The sequence below is a fragment of the Heterodontus francisci genome, chromosome 1 (genome assembly GCF_036365525.1).
Source record: "Heterodontus francisci isolate sHetFra1 chromosome 1, sHetFra1.hap1, whole genome shotgun sequence".
Classification (NCBI taxonomy): domain Eukaryota; kingdom Metazoa; phylum Chordata; class Chondrichthyes; order Heterodontiformes; family Heterodontidae; genus Heterodontus; species Heterodontus francisci.
Genome location: NC_090371.1, coordinates 54,543,674 through 54,556,145, shown reverse-complemented (window position 1 = coordinate 54,556,145; position 12,472 = coordinate 54,543,674). Strand labels below are relative to the sequence as shown.

General features: G+C 43.5%; 1 protein-coding gene across 4 annotated transcripts in view; it reads right to left on the bottom strand.

Moving 5' to 3' along the window:
• rab27b (RAB27B, member RAS oncogene family) overlaps positions 1-11,042 on the bottom strand; it is a 214,341-nt gene extending 203,299 nt beyond the window's left edge. For all 4 annotated transcript variants that reach the window (XM_068030700.1, XM_068030732.1, XM_068030754.1 and 1 more), the window contains exon 1: positions 10,756-11,042. The gene's annotated coding sequence lies outside the window, so the exon portion shown is untranslated. The remainder of the gene's footprint in view (positions 1-10,755) is intronic.
• Positions 11,043-12,472: the final 1,430 nt, after the last annotated feature.

Here is a 12,472-nt window from a genome sequence, read left to right as displayed (position 1 = left end):
GGACTTTTAGTAAGCTAGTAAAATGATCAACCTTATTAGTTTGTAGTGTGCAGAGTGTTCCAGAGTGCAGTAGCTGGTGACCATGCAATGGCAGGTGTCATGAATATTAATATTGGTCTTTGGGTGAATATAACTTAATAAAGGATGGAAGTACCAGGACAGCTGGTAGACATGGCTGTGAATTCAAGGGAGCAGAGAATGTTTTGCTGAAGCAGTCTTCAATAAGCTCCTGGTAAAGAGATTTGGCAATAGGCAGGTGTTGGAGCCCTCCTTCTTCTTTGCCACCCTTATGTCATCAGTGTCATCTACCTCATCACGATGAAGGGCTTCATTCAACTATGGCTCCATACAAAGTCCCTGCAGCGATCAGGAAAGCAGGCACAGACCTACAAATGCTCTGCTGATCACACACCAGTTGCAAGGAAGTAAAAGGCCTGACAATTCAAAACTAGTGGCCTCATCTGAAGGAGCCCACAGGGAAATATGAGGGCAATCAATGACACCTTGGATTTGGAGGAAGGCTGATAACTGTGCTAACCTCAGAGCCCTAAACTGTTTTTAGCGGCGCGTAAGGAAGCATGGGGCAGAATCTTACCAGCCCTGTGGAGGCAGCTTTGGAGGTGGGGGGGCGGGGGGCATGGAAATTTGGAATGTGTGTGTCAGAGATCTTCCCGGAGGTGGGCTCCCTGTGGCAGAAGCTGCCTGCCCAATAGCGATGGTTTCTAATAAAGGCACTTAAAAGGGCCTTGGACATAGCTGGAATCTTGCAAGCGGCACACAGGCCCCCTGCTGTGGCGGCCCCTGGTAGGTGAGAGGTCAGAGCCTCATACTTTTGAAGCTGTTGGAAGAGCTCAGTGGCAGTAAATGGTAAGGCTTGTTGTTTGCATTCTCATGCATGAGTCACAAAAAGTTAGTATGCAGGTACAGCAAGTAATGAAGAAAATTAATGGCATGCAATCCTTTATTATGAGAAGAATTGAAAATAAAAGTAAGGATGTTATGCTTCAGTTATACAGGGCAGTGATGAGACCACATCTCAAATGCGGTGTGCAGTTTTGGTCTCCTTATTTAAGGAAGGATGTAAAAGCATTGGAGGTGGTTCAGAGAAGGTTTACTAGATTGATATCTGGAATAAGCAGGTTGTCTTATGAGGAAAAGGTGGACAGACTGGGCTTGTTTTCACTGGAGTTTAGAAGAGTGAGGACAAACTTGATAGAAGTATATAAGATTCTGAACAGTCTTGATAAGATGGATGTAGAAAGGACGTTTCCTCTTGTGGATGAGTATAGAACTAGGGGTCGCCCTTTTAGGACAGAGATGAGGAGAAATTTTTTCTCTGACAGTTGTGTGACTTTGGAACTCTGCATCAGAAGGTGGTGGAGGCGGGGTCATTGAATATTTTTAAGGCGGAGGTAGATAGATTCTTGTTAGGCAAGGGAATCAAAGGTTATCGGGGGTAGATGGGAGTGTGGAATTCGAGACACAAACAGATCATCCATGATCTTATTGAATGGCAGAGCAGGCTAGAGAGACCAAATGGCCTACTTCTGCTCCAAATTCATATGGTTGTATGTTTGCCCATATCGCAGCCTTGCCAGTGAGTGAAGAAATCATGGAGATGAATATCTTTGCTGCCCATATGCATTTAACTTTTCTGCCATGGATGCAAATGGCAGCTGAAGTGCCTCCCTGCCACTCCATCAGTTTAGCCCTCAGCAGCACTCTCACCGGTCTCACAGTGGGGCCTTCCAGCCTTGACTGGAGTGGGCCGCGATGTCCTGCACTCCCGCCTTGGTAAACTGCCCACTGGAACGTGAAGGCAGGATTCTCCATGTCAGCGCACCTCTGTCCTGTGCAGGTCGGGACCCGGAAACGGTACTGACACCTGAAAATTTTTAAAAAGATTCCGCTCAAGGTATCAGTCACCTGCTTAATATAAGCATGAACTGCAGACTGGCCGATGAGCACTCCAGCTCCTTCTGGCCCTGAACAATAAATAAAAACTTATCTTCTAGGCTCACTGTTGGCTAGGTTGCCAATATGTTCCACTTAGATAAGTCCTAAAATGGCAACTGGGTACCTATGTATGTCATAGCATCCCTATTTGTGTATTAATAGGGCCTACTACCTGACTCAGGTGGGCACTGTGGTTTCCCAATGTTAGATCCTTGACAATATAGTGTTAACACCACCCTTGGTGACAGCAGGGCAGCAAGTCATACCCCACCACTGGGGAGGATAGTAGCAGACTGCAGGAGAACACAGACAGACTGGTGATATGGGCAGACACACGGCTGATTAAATTTAATGCACATAAGTGTGAAGTGATGCATTCTGAAAGGAAAGTGAGGAGAGGAAATATGAACTAAATGGTACAGGAGAGACCTTGGGGAGGAGGGGATGGTGGTTACATACACAAATCTTTGAAGGTAGCAAAACAAGTTGAGAAGGTTGTTTAAAAGCTCTTTGGCTTTATAAATAGAGGCACAGAGTACAAAAGCAAGAAAGCTACGCTAAACATTTATAAATCACTGCTTAGACCTCAGGTAGATTATCAAGTTCAATTCCGGCACCATACTTTAGGAAGGATTTCAAGGCATTGCAGAGGGTGCAGAGATGATTTACCAGCATGATACCAGGGATGGGGGACTTTGGTTATGTAGAGAGACCAGGAAAACTTGGATTGTTCTCCTTAAAGCAGAAAAGGTTAAAGCAGAAAAGGTTCCGATGACCCGAAATGTTAACTCTGCTTCTCTTTCCACAGATGCTGCCAGACCTGCTGAGTGGTTCCAGCATTTCTTGCTTTTATTTCAGATTTCCAGCATCCGCAGTATTTTGGTTTTTTTTATTATAAAGGTTAACCATGACATGATAGAGAGATTCAAAATTCTATGGAGGTTTGATAGAATAGATAGGGAGGAATCTGTTTCCACTGGCAGGAGGCTAGGTAGCCCGAGGGCATGGATTTAAGATAATTGACAACAAAAGAGGAAATTGATGAGCCTTTTTTTCATCAGTGAGACATTATGATCTGGAATGGACTGCCTGACAGGGTGAAGAAAGCAGATTCAGTAGTAACTTTCAAAAGGGAATTGGATTAATATTTGAATAGGAAAAAAATGCAATGATATGGGGAAATAGCAGGGGAGTGGGCTCTGTCAAAGGACCAGCAGAAAATGGCCTCCTTCTGTGTTGCATGACTGTAATTTTCAGGGCAATACTGCCCCATTTTTGCCAGGCAGGAGGTCTCAAGCTCTTTCCCCTTGTAAATGCTGAGGTAGCTTTTGAGGTAAATGATGTGGCTGATGTTCTGAATATGAACAAACCCAAATCTAACACAATTTTTCTGTCAATAATGTTTCCGGGATTAAAACTCTATCAACTGTGTAGTTAAAAAATGTAACCAGAATGCACCAGTATTGAACATGGGGGAGGGCAACATCTGGAAGAAATAGATACAATTTTAAATTGTCTCTCACTCTCTGTCCTCCAGTCCAACTTGAAGTCACAGTCTCCTGGATCAAAGGCAAGCAAATTACCAAATGAGGCAAGCTGACACTCAAAATAGGGATGGCCAACAGTATAGTGGGCTGTCCACTTCTGCTGCACTGCAGCAAAAAGTCCAGTTCAGGAATGGGCACAATTGAATATACTGAATGCTTTGGGCATTAACAGGGTTGAGATGAATAACAGACCTAATGATGAGAGTTCAATGTCATACCCAGTAAAGACATATCATATTCCTAACTTTTAAGATACAAACTTTATTCAATGTGCATTCTCTGAAATTGATGTTTCCTTTAAAAAAGTAGAAGGTCGCCGAAGGTCAGATGACCTGGCCAGTGTGTTCAAAAACTGTTTCCCTGTCTCAAAAGGACAAAAGGATACATTCCAGGCTAAGAGGTGTCAACTACACCCATCCTGAAACCATCAAGAGACATTCCTGAATTGGACAGTTTTCTTCTGAGACAAAGAAGGTATAAAGCCACATCATAACAGAATGATAACCATGCAGACATCCATAGTTGGCCATGGACTCTACATCCTGGTCCATTATGTGGTGCCACCAGGGGAGAGACCATGTGTCAAATAACAGAAAGGCTAATGTGATTAATATTTACCTTAAAAGGCAACCCTTGGGAGAGAGGGAGAGATCACAGCAACATCACAGAAAGCAGTCCAGTCAGTGGCTGTGGAAAGAAATCCATCCAGGGAAGGAAGGAGCCCTGCTGCTAATTCTACTCTTCAACTTGCTGACCATCACCTTCAGTCTGAAATCTTAACCACCAGCATCTATAATACCTAAGCAAGTTCAAGACTACAAACATCCAGGCCTGCACCTTTAAAAGAGAATACCCTACTTAGGAGATGTAGTCTTCTTTGGCCTCCTTATCTCGAGAGACAATGGATAAGCGCCTGGAGGTGGTCAGTGGTTTGTGAAGCAGCGCCTGGAGTGGCTATAAAGGCCAATTCTAGAGTGACAGGCTCTTCCACAGGTGCTGCAGAGAAATTTGTTTGTCGGGGCTGTTACACAGTTGGCTCTCCCCTTGCGCCTCTGTCTTTTTTCCTGCCAACTGCTAAGTCTCTTCGACTCGCCACACTTTAGCCCCGCCTTTATGGCTGCCCGCCAGCTCTGACGATCGCTGGCAACTGACTCCCACGACTTGTGATCAATGTCACAGGATTTCATGTCACGTTTGCAGACGTCTTTAAAGCGGAGACATGGACGGCCGGTGGGTCTGATACCAGTGGCGAGCTCGCTGTACAATGTGTCTTTGGGGATCCTGCCATCTTCCATGCGGCTCACATGGCCAAGCCATCTCAAGCACCGCTGACTCAGTAGTGTGTATAAGCTGGGGATGTTGGCCGCCTCGAGGACGTCTGTGTTGGAGATACGGTCCTGCCACCTGATGCCAAGCATTCTCCGGAGGCAGCGAAGATGGAATGAATTGAGACGTCGCTCTTGGCTGACATACGTTGTCCAGGCCTCGCTGCCATAGGAGAATTAGTAGGTTTACCATAAACCACGAACACCCACCACACCTTGAAACTCTTACACTTTACCTTCTATCTTCTCTTCAGATTGCATGTGACAGTGGATGCATGCATGAGTGGTGTTGCGAACATTCCAGGGAATGAATATTGTTCAATAAATAGTTAATCTTCTGTTTTAAATCTACAAGAAAACTTGTTATTTGTTTGTTTATTTGACCCTAAAAAATACTCAGGGACTAACTCATCATTTTAAACAAACCACGATTGCAGTAAGTTGGGAGGTGACCAGTGGGAACCACACACACTCCTTACCACCTTTCCGTAACATCTACTTCACACTAACTAGCTGTTGATCTTACCAGACTGTGGCAAACATATTAACAGGGGCATTGCTTGGGAGTGCTGAGTTTTAAGGTTTTTCTTTGACTTTCTATGAAACCCCACGAGATGTTCTATAAATTATTAGGGTAATGGGGTTACCATGGTAGAGATGTTAATATAGAACAGCAGATTTCTGTAATGCATAGGTACAAGTTGTGGGGAGGGTGGGGAAGAGAGGTGGGGAGTAGAATTGATACCTTTTGCCAAGTCCAAAACCAGGCAGAGGAGCCAGTGGTAAGATCATAAATGATTAAAGTTTTCTTAGCTGCTGGTAAAAGCTCATTGAAACCTTAGTGCAAATTCTCATGTATCAAAGCTCATAAAGTTCCAAAAATATTATTTTATTTGGAAAAACACAAAATATTGGTGCCCAGTTTACATTTTAGAAATATCCAGACTGCCGGGTCCAAAACCAAACAGGGACTAACTCATCGTTTTAAACATTTTAATGCTGGGTAAAGTAAGAAGAGGCATGTCAGTGCAAAAGAGAGGCTGAAGCATCTGCAACCATCTTCAGCCAGAAGTACCCAGTGGATAACTCATCTTGACCTCTTCCTGAGGTCCCCAGCATTACAGCTGCAAATCTTCAGGCAATCTGATTTACTCCACGTGATATCAAGAAACGGCTGAAGGCACTGGATCTGCAAAGGCTAGCGGACCCGACAGCATCCCAGCAGTAGTATTGAAGATTTGTGTTTCAGAACTAGCCGCACCCCTAGCCAAGCTGTTCCTGTACAGCTACAAAACTGGCATCCACCCGAAAATGTGAAAAATTGCCCAGGTATGTCCTGTCCACAAAAAACAGGACAAATCCAATCCAGCCAATCACGGCCCCATCAGCCTACATCAGAAAATGACGAAAGGGGTCGTCAACAATGCTATCAAGTGGCATTTACTCACCAATAACCTGCTCACTGATGCTCAGTTTGGGTTCAGCCAGGACTGTTTGGCTCCTGATCTCATTACAGCCTTGGTCCAAACATGGACAGCAGCTGAATTCTAGAGGTGAGGTGAAAGTGATTGCCCTTGACATCAAGGCAGCATTTGACCATGTGTGGCGTCATGGAGCCTTAGCAAAATTGAAGTCAATTGGAATCAAGGTAAAACTCTTCACTAGTTGGTGTTGCACCTAGCACAAAGGAAGATGGTTATGGTTGTTGGAAGCCAATCAACTAACCCCAGGGCATTGCTGCAGGAGTTCCTCAGGGCAGTGTCCTAGGCCCAACTATCTTCAACTGCTTCATTAATAACCTTTCCTCCATCATAAGGTCAGAAGTGGGGATGTTCGCTGATGATTTACAATGTTCAGCACTATTTGTGATTCCTCAGATACTGAAGCAGTCCATGTCCATATGCAGAAAGTCCTGGCCAACATTCAGGCTTGGGCAAGTAACATCACACCACACAAGTGCCAGACAATGACGAAATTCAACAAGAGAGAATCTAACCACTTCCCCTTGATATTAATCAGCATTATCATCGCTGAATCCTCTCCCATCAACATCCTGAGGGTAACTATTCCCAGAAACTTAACTGGACCAGTCACATAAATACTATGACTACAACAGCAGGTCAGAGACTGGGAATTCTGCGATGAGTAATTCCTGACTCCCCAAAGTCTTTCCACCATTTACAAGTCATAAGTCAGGAGTGTGATTGTATACTGTCCTCTTGCCTGAATGAGTGCAGCTCCAACAACACTCAGGAAGATCAACACTATCTGGGACAAAGCAGCCCGCTTGATCGGCACGCCATCCACCATCTTAAACATTCACTCTCTCCACCAGCAGTGCACAGTGGCAGCAATGTGTAGCATCTACAAGATGCACTGCAGCAACTCGCCAAGATTTCTTCAAGAGCACTTTCCAAACCCATTACCTCTACTACCGAGAAGAACAAAGGCATCAGGTGCATATGAATGAAAGAAATAGGAGTAGGAGTAGACCATATGGCTGGTCGAGCCTGTTCCACCATTCAATATGATCATGGCTGATCTTCTGCCTCAACTCCAAGTTCCTACCCACTCCCCATACCTCTTGATTCCCTGAAAGACCAAAAATCTGCCTACCTCATCCTTAAATGTATTCAACGATGGAGCATTCACTACCTTCTGGGGTAGAGAATTCCAAAGATTCACAACTCTTTGAGTGAAGAAGGTTCTCCTTGCCTCAGTCCTAAATGATCCTGAGAATGTGCCCCTGTGTTCTAGATTCCCCGGCCATGGGGATGACCTTTTTAGTGTCTACCCTGTCACGCTTCTTCAGAATCTTATGTTTCAATGAGATCACCTCTCATTCTTCTAAATGCCAGAGAATATAGGTCCAATTTACTCAACCTGTCATTAAAGGACACCCCTCTCATCTCAAGAACCAATCCAGTGAAACTTTGCTGCACCACTTCCAATGCAAGTATATCCTTCCTTAAATATCGAGACCAAAACTGCACACAGCACTCCAGGTGTGGTCTCACCAAAGCCCTGTACAATTGTAGCAAGACTTCCTTATTCACGTATTCCAATCCCCTTGTAATAAAGGCAAACATGTCATTTGCTTTCCTAATTGCTTACTGTACCTGCATGCCAACTTTCTGTGTTGCTTTTCTGTTCTTACTACCAAGGTGAATAACCTCACATTTTCACACATTATACTTCATCAGTCACCTTGTTGCCCATTCACTTAACCTGTATCTCTTTGCAGCCACTATGCGTCCTCCTCACAGCTTACATTCATAGAGTCATAAAGTAGAGTAATTTATGGCACATAAATTCGGCCCACTGAGTCCATGCTGGCTCTCCACAGAGATTATGCAGTCAGTCCCACTCCCCGGCTCAATCCCCATAGCCCTGCAAGTCTATTTCTCTCAGGTGGCCATCCAACTTCTTCTTAAGGTCATTGATCATCCCTACCTTGTGGGTAGCAAGTTTCAGGTCATTGACCCCCACTGCATAAAAAATTGCTTCCTCATATTCCCCCTGCATTTTTCCCCAAAACTTTCAAACTGTGTCCCCCTAATCTTTGTACCATTTGTTAATGGGAACAGTTTTTCCTTGTCTAACCTATTTAAGCCTGTCATAATCATGTACACTGCTATTAAATCTCCTCTCAATCTCCTTTGTTCTAAGGAGAACAAACCCAGCTTTTCCAAGCTAACCTTGTAACTAAAATTCTCCATGCCTGGAACCATTCTGGTAAATCTCGTCTGCACCCTCTCAAGGACCCTCACATCCTTCCTGAAGTGCGGTGACCAGAACTGAATGCAATACTTCAGTTGGTGCCTAACCAGAGCTTTATAAAGGTTTAACATAACCTTCCTGTTTTTGTACTCAAATCCCTCTATTTATGAAGCCCATGATCCCATATGCATTACTAACCACTCTCTCAATATGTCCTGCCCCTTCAAAGATCTATTCCCACCTAGTTTTGTATCATCAGCAAACTTAGATACATTACTCTCAGTCTCCTCGTCTAAGTCACATTAATATAAATTGTAAATAGCTGAGGCCCCAGCACTGATCCTTGTGGCACTCCACTAGTTACAGCCTATGATCTTGAAAATGTCCCGTTTATCCCTACTCTTTGCTTCCTGCCCTTTAACCAATCCTCCATCCATGCTAATGTATTACCCCCCAACTCCATGCTCCATCTTGCCTATGTGTGGCACCTTTTGGAAATCCAAGTATACTACATCTACTGGCTCCCCTTTATCTCCCTACTAGTTATAGCCTCAAAAAACTCGAATAAATTTGTAAATCACAATTTTACTTTCATAAAACCATGTTGGCTTTGTCTGATCATACTATGATTTTCTAAGTGCATTGTTAAGACTTCCTTAAAAATAGATTCCAACATTTTCCCAATGACTGATGTCAGGTAACTGGTCTATAGTTCCCTGTTTTCTCTCTCCCTCCTTTTTTAAATACTGGTATTGCATTTGCTAATTTCTAATCTGCTGGGACCATTCTAGAATTTAAGCAATTTTGGAAAGTCACAACCATTGCATCCACTATCTCTGCAGATTCCTCTCTTAGAACCCGAGGATGTAGGCCATCAGGTCCCAGGGATTTGTCGACTTTTAATCCCTTCAGTTTCTTCAATACTTTTTCTCTGCTGGTATTAATTACCTTAACTTCCTCACTCTTATTTGCCCCTTGCTTACCCATTACTTCTAGTATATAGTTTGTGTCTTCTACTGCGAAGCCAGACACACAATAGTTGTTCAATGTCTCTGCCATTTCCATAGGGCAAAGGAACACCACCATCTGCAAGTTCCTCTCCAAGTCACACACCATCCTGACATGAAAATAGATCACTGTTGCTTCATCAGTGCTGGGTCAAAATCCTGGAACTCCCTACCTAACAGCACTATGGGTGTGTCTACACCACACGGATTGCAGCAGTTCAAGAAGGTGGCTCACCACCACCTTCTCAAGGGCAACTGGGATAGGGAATAAATGCCAGTGGTGCCCGCATCTCCTAAATAAATAAAATTAAATTAAGTTATACCCCATTTAAAAAGAGTCTCATTAGGATCAAAATGATATATCTGAAAATGGACAATTGGAAACCTCTGTGCTAGATTTAGTAATCTGACACTCAGGATCCACACCACCATACCAGAGACCTGGTTTTTCCCCTCTCTCTTTCTGTGAGTAATAGCCTGATCATCCTAGCTGGATAAGCAGCAGCCAGCTTCCTTAGGCTGATAGGTTGGCGGGTTTATCTGGTTAAATTCAGCAACCCTTTATACACGCTTGAAATCTCTAATCCTTAGCTATTGTCAATCTTATTCCCTGGATTACAACAGTGACTACACTTCAAAAGCACTTCATTGTAAAGCTGTAAAGTGCTTTGGGGGATCCAGATGTCGTGAAAGGCGCTATATAAATGCAAGTCTTTCTTTCTTAACCTCTCTGGACTTGAGTAAGCGACTTGTATAATATGTCAACTGTGAATGATTCTTTTTTCATTCGCTTAATTTGGAATCTCAAACATCATGTTGGTTCTCTCCGTCAGACCCGTGGCTGACTAAAGGCAACATTAAAAAGTGGCACCCTGCATCTATAACAAGCTTGAAAGATCAAGGCAAAGGAACACTAACTTTAGAAAGATTGCATATCCGGCAATGGATTGTGGCCGAATAGTTAGACACACAACATCCAACAGCGAGCTGGAATGTGCAAGAAAAACGCACGTAAAGATATAAAATGTGAATAAGGAGAAGCTCAGTAGATCTCGGAGATCACAACTTGTTCAGCCATCTGTTTGCATAGAAATGTAAAAAGTCAAATTGAAGAAAGCTTAAAAATGAATCTTTATAAAAGCCCACACAGAAAAATAATGTTAATGCATTATCTTCCGAAATACATGGATATCGACTTACTTCACACTGCTGTAAAGCTGATTGATTAACCTTCTTTAAAAAATATCTAGTCTATTCCTTCGCATGTCTTCAGCACCGATCCGATCGAACACAATTGAGAGGTTTTCATCCAGCTTTTGCACGGTTTGCTACACCGACACACACACAGACTGACAATCTCCTCGTTCCGGTCGAGTCAACTCAGAAAATGTCAACACGAAGCGGAGTAGCAGAGGGCGATCTTACTGCGGTGCAGTTCGCTGATTCCTCCTCCTTCTCCTAATGTCCTAGTGAGTGATCGCAGCAGCCCCGGCACAGGCGACAAGCTCCTCCATCCTGGAGATGGAGCAAACCCGCGACCCTCAGGTCCTAACGCTGATGGTGTTCCAGCAGCAACAAGAAAACAACCCTCACCTTCACTCGAAATACCTGCCTAGAACAATTACTCAATCTGGGAAATGGGAGTTTAAAAGAAATAAAATTAAACGCAGAAAAGGAAGAATGTGCAGGGTTCAGGGCAGAAGGCAGGGGATTGGAACTGAGGGAGTTGCTCTGTCAGAGAGCGGGTGCGCACACGATGGGACGAATGGCCGCCGTCTGCGTTGTAACGATTCTGTGATTCAGTGATTCTAGTTTGTGTAATTGGAAGAGAAACAGCACTTTCGGTGAAGAAATTAGTTTTGCACTAAACTTGAAAGTATTGAAAGGAGGCTCCATATTGATCGATGGTTTTATTGATATGAACTAAATAAATAACCACGCTAGCAATAATTCAGAGGAACAAGAAAATCGGTATTCCCCACTCCTCTGGATAGAGCCGTAACCCTGCCTCTTCCCGGTGTTCTTTTAATCTCTACTGTGGATTCTAGCTTTCTCCCTGTTTATGTCCTATTTCTTTTCCTGCTGTGTCATTTGAACGCCCAGTCTTCAGGTTCAGTGATTCCACTTGTATTGTTCACTTTGCTTGCAAACCCACTTAATTAATCTGCAAGTTTGCCTTTGGGAATTGTGTAAAGATCGTAATCTCACCCATCTGCCCTTATTGTCCTCAGAGCCCCAACGATGTGATCAAATGGTCCTCACAATATGATCAACAAGGTTTCACTTTTACTGTTGCACCACCCAAAACTCAGCCCAGCATGACCTGAAAGTTACTCCAGTCTACAGCTCCACAGCCCCACTCCAATGTCACACTCCCCAAAATCCACTAATCCTATGTTTGTTCCAAACTGATTTCTAAAAGAACAGGAGTAGGCCTTTTAACCTCATGTGCCTGTTCTGCATCAATAAGATTATGGCTGATCTGCAACCTAACTCCATATAACTCCTTAACCCCTTATCTCTTTGGATAACTAAAATCTATCCATCTTTACTTTAAAGTTAATAATTGATCTAGCATCAATTGCTGTTTGTGGAAGAGAATTCCGAACTTCTACCACCCTTTGTGCTTCCTAATTTCAATTTTGAAAGGTCTGACTCCAATTTTTAGACTTTGCCCCGGGCCCTCGACTCCCAACCAATGGAAATAATTTCCCACTAGCTACGCTATTTGTTTGCCTTAATATATTGAAAACTTGAACCAAATCACCCTTAACCTTCTAAATTCCAATGAGTACAAACCTAGTTTGTGTAATCTCTCCTCATATTTTAATCCTTAGAGTCTAGGTATCATTCTGGTAAAACTATGATTCACTTCCTCCAAGACCAATATATCCTTTCTAAGGATACCCAGAACTCC